Source organism: Carassius auratus, chromosome 28, assembly GCF_003368295.1.
Source record: "Carassius auratus strain Wakin chromosome 28, ASM336829v1, whole genome shotgun sequence".
NCBI lineage: Eukaryota > Metazoa > Chordata > Actinopteri > Cypriniformes > Cyprinidae > Carassius > Carassius auratus.
This window is the reverse complement of record NC_039270.1, coordinates 18,537,247-18,542,004: the sequence shown is the minus strand read 5'-3', so window position 1 is coordinate 18,542,004 and position 4,758 is coordinate 18,537,247. Positions and strand designations below refer to the sequence as shown.

Here is a 4,758-nt window from a genome sequence, read left to right as displayed (position 1 = left end):
TATGAATATATGAAAACACACATGCACTCACACTATGCATACGAGTATAATATATGTACATATTTGATATATTCAATAAACAATAACAAACAACAGCTGTCCCAAACATACAATACACAAACCCAGGTAAACACTAAAGTGTTAAATATGTGAAATACATGCAAGCCTTTGTATCACTTTCTTTAGATCACACTTGAAACCAGCACCCCACCTCAGCTGAATGCATTTACATGCTCGTGTGCTGCTGGAAGAAGTTTGTGCAACCATTTGGTTGCATTACTTTACCAGACAGCACATTTTAGTACACTAGGCACCAGGAATGTTCCAGCTGCCCTTGCATGCACAAGCAAGCAGCAGGCCTGGCATAGACCCCGCACCCAGGTAAAATGAAAAAGAAAACCACTGATCCTTCAAACAGTTTTAATTTGACAACACATAACAATAAATAAGCAGTATTAAATAAGTCACCATTAATAAAAAAGTAAAAAAAAAAGATATATAATGTAAAGTGCATAATGTTCAAATCAGGTTACAATCCTGTACATTATATAAATAAATGTTTTGTTAGGGCATAACTCCAGAACCAGTGAATGAGCTTGTGGTGCGCAAGCCAAAAGCCTCTGGTAGGAGCAGTATTCAGTCAACTCTATACAAAGCATATGGAGGTACTCCCCAAATACTAATAAAACCTTTCCGAAAGAGTTAACAATTAGCACAGTGAGACATAAACATTTTGTTTTAGGACCTTTGCCTGATAGTGACGTGATTGATGGAGCAGCATCCCTCATTTGCCTTCGACCGCAACCACTAATTGCAAAGATTGTTGATGGGATGTCTGCTGTAACCATGGTTTCAACAAAATTTGGAGAAGTCCCAAAAGGTTCACTGCTTTCTTACCAGTGTCCTGTTGTGCTGCCAAGGGATGTGCTAATCCATCCAAATGCACCAGAATTCCCCCCATTACCTATCCCACAATACACACTTCCACAATATCATTTTGTCCCTGGCAGCTGGGCTGAACTCATGCACATGCAGAGCCTGGAGGTGACACCTGAAATGTCAGGGACTATTGAGAAGGGAACATGGGATCAATCCAAAAGCCCACTCTGGTTTACCATGCGTCGCCTCCGGCTTACAGCAAGCAAGTTCTATGAAGCAGCTCATGTGAGGTCAGAATCTACTGCAAAAAAACTTTCTGGCCGGATCATTAAAGGTGCCCCCCAGACCAAATCAATGCGCAGAGGAGTGGAACTTGAGCCAGAGGTTCTTCGCCGCTATGCTGAGACCTTCAATGTTAATGTTCTTCCATGCGGTCTCATTATCCACCCGGGAGCTCCACACCTTGGTGCTAGTCCAGATGGCAAGGTGGTAGACCCAAATGAAGACCCTCCCTATGGCCTGGTAGAAGTTAAGTGCCCTGATGTGAAAGACATAGGAGGAGCATCACACACGGAGTTTGTTGGGGGCCAAGCAAAACTGAGGAAATCACATACCTACCATTGGCAAGTCCAGGGTCAGCTGTTGGTCTCTGGCTTAGCTTGGTGTGATATGGTGACAAATACCAGGGGTGACTTCACTGTGGAGAGAGTATGGAGAGATGATGAGCTGATCCAAGAAATCAAGGCTAAAGCTGATGAATTCTACTTTGGCACATACATTCATGTTTTGCTAGGGAGAAAGTAGGCAACCAATGTTGTTTCTTTTCTCACTGTTATATAGTCATTTAGTTTTTAGGATTTTTATTTTTTTATAGCTTGTTATTCAATTTCGATTAAGATTTATGATGTATGTCTTTCCAAATCTTTATTGCTGAACAATGAAAATATATTGTTGAAACTTAACTTTCCCAAACTGGAAAGATGAGTAAATGAGAGTCAAGTTCAATGTACTTAAAATCAGAAAGATGCTGTTGCAGGTCATTAGTAGAGTAAGTTCATTTGTAAATATTAAATTGTTAATGCAGTCTTTTTTGTTGTGTTTCCCAGACACATTCACAAATATTATTGCTCCCAGTATGCCACGGCAACCATTTTTGTGTGTGCGCTTGAGCGCTTTATGCAATTAAAGGCTTATTATTATGGCTCGTTTTGTTTAAAATGCTTAAAAATTAATGACTACTAGTCGTCAAAAAAAATCTTTAGTTGAGGGAAGCCCTACAAACAATATAACTTAAAATCCTGTCTGAAAAGGGTAACAAAAACTCAAACTTACCAGAAGATAGACAACAGTGTCACAAAGTAGACAAGGCTAGGACTCTCTTCTCTCTGCTTCTGTTAAATTTTACAAATATAATGTCCGTTATAAAATGTGTGTAAATTATCTATTAATGTTACTTAATACTTTGCCACAATTAATAATATTGACCAAAATACTTAAACAGAAAATGATTATTACAGAAATTACTTACCTAGCAAGAGATGAGGTTTACTGAAGATCATTGCTATACATTTTTTTACACTGTTAATGAGAACAGAAGAGGTGCTACAGTTAAATATTAGTTTTTACCTGGAGAAGTGGCAGGTAATGTTTTTTTATTTATTTATTTTTGAAGTACAAAACTATTAAACTGATGAAATTACATAGTTATACAGTATTGTTCAAAATAATAGCAGTACAATGTGACTAACCAGAATAATCAAGGTTTTTAGTATATTTTTTATTGCTACGTGGCAAACAAGTTACCAGTAGGTTCAGTAGATTGTCAGAAAACAAACAAGACCCAGCATTCATGATATGCACGCTCTTAAGGCTGTGCAATTGGGCAATTAGTTGAAAGGGGTGTGTTCAAAAAAATAGCAGTGTCTACCTTTGACTGTACAAACTCAAAACTATTTTGTACAAACATTTTTTTTTTTCTGGGATTTAGCAATCCTGTGAATCACTAAACTAATATTTAGTTGTATGACCACAGTTTTTTAAAACTGCTTGACATCTGTGTGGCATGGAGTCAACCAACTTGTGGCACCTCTCAGCTGTTATTCCACTCCATGATTCTTTAACAACATTCCACAATTCATTCACATTTCTTGGTTTTGCTTCAGAAACAGCATTTTTGATATCACCCCACAAGTTCTCAATTGGATTAAGGTCTGGAGATTGGGCTGGCCACTCCATAACATTAATTTTGTTGGTTTGGAACCAAAACTTTGCCCGTTTACTAGTGTGTTTTGGGTCATTGTCTTGTTGAAACAACCATTTCAAGGGCATGTCCTCTTCAGCATAGGGCAACATGACCTCTTCAAGTATTTTAACATATGCAAACTGATCCATGATCCCTGGTATGCGATAAATAGGCCCAACACCATAGTAGGAGAAACATGCCCATATCATGATGCTTGCACCTCCATGCTTCACTGTCTTCACTGTGTACTGTGGCTTGAATTCAGAGTTTGGGGGTCGTCTCACAAACTGCCTGTGGCCCTTGGACCCTCTTTATAGGTTTTCCCCTCTCTAATCAACTTTTTAATCAAAGTACGCTGTTCTTCTGAACAATGTCTTGAACGACCCATTTTCCTCAGCTTTCAAATGCATGTTCAACAAGTGTTGGCTTCATCCTTAAATAGGGGCCACCTGATTCACACCTGTTTCTTCACAAAATTGATGACCTCAGTGATTGAATGCCACACTGCTATTTTTTTTGAACACAACCCTTTCAACTAATTCAACTAATTGCCCAATTGCACAGCCTTAAGAGCGTGCATATCATGAATGCTGGGTCTCATTTGTTTTCTGAGAATCTACTGAACCTACTGGTAACTTGTTTGCCACGTAGCAATAAAAAAATATACGAAAAACCTTGATTATTCTGGTTAGTCACATTGTACTGCTATTATTTTGAACAATACTGTATATTATGGGGCTTCTCTTTAAACCAGACAATACTAACTACACAACTTTTATATAAGGTTATACCTTCTCTTGTTGACTCACGATGTTACTGGCTGGTGAGGAAGAGGAAGTGGTGGCCGATGTTACTGGCTGGTGAGGAAGAGGAGGCCGATGTTACTGGCAGGTGAGGAAGAGGAGGCCGATGTTACTGGCAGGTGAGGAAGAGGAGGTGGTGAGCAGGAGGTGGCCGATGTTCTGGCAGGTGAGGAAGAGGAGGTGGTGAGCAGGAGGTGGCCGATGTTACTGGCTGGTGAGGAAGAGGAGGCCGATGTTACTGGCAGGTGAGGAAGAGGAGGTGGTGGCCGATGTTACTGGCTGGTGAGGAAGAGGAGGCCGATGTTACTGGCAGGTGAGGAAGAGGAGGCCGATGTTACTGGCTGGTGAGGAAGAGGAGGCCGATGTTACTGGCTGGTGAGGAAGAGGAGGCCGATGTTACTGGCAGGTGAGGAAGAGGAGGCCGATGTTACTGGCAGGTGAGGAAGAGGAGGCCGATGTTACTGGCAGGTGAGGAAGAGGAGGCCGATGTTACTGGCTGGTGAGGAAGAGGAGGCCGAAGTTACTGGCAGGTGAGGAAGAGGAAGTGGTGGCCGATGTTACTGGCAGGTGAGGAAGAGGAAGAGGAGGCCGATGTTACTGGCAAGTGAGGAAGAGGAGGCCGATGTTACTGGCAGGTGAGGAAGAGGAGGCCGATGTTACTGGCTGGTGAGGAAGAGGAGGCCGATGTTACTGGCAGGTGAGGAAGAGGAGGTGGTGAGCAGGAGGTGGCCGATGTTACTGGCTGGTGAGGAAGAGGAGGCCGATGTTACTGGCTGGTGAGGAAGAGGAGGCCAATGTTACTGGCAGGTGAGGAAGAGGAGGCCGATGTTACTG

General features: G+C 41.7%; 1 long non-coding RNA gene across 2 annotated transcripts; it reads right to left on the bottom strand.

The window, feature by feature from the left end:
- Positions 1-799: 799 nt before the first annotated feature.
- LOC113047091 (uncharacterized) lies at positions 800-2,442 on the bottom strand. 2 transcript variants are annotated; one of them, XR_003276206.1, is made up of 4 exons: positions 2,408-2,442; positions 2,212-2,270; positions 1,494-1,576; positions 800-1,417 (listed from the first exon to the last, which is right to left on the bottom strand). It is a non-coding gene; the product is annotated as an uncharacterized LOC113047091 (long non-coding RNA). The 2 variants fall into 2 exon arrangements; XR_003276205.1 differs by having other exon boundaries at positions 1,498-1,576.
- Positions 2,443-4,758: the final 2,316 nt, after the last annotated feature.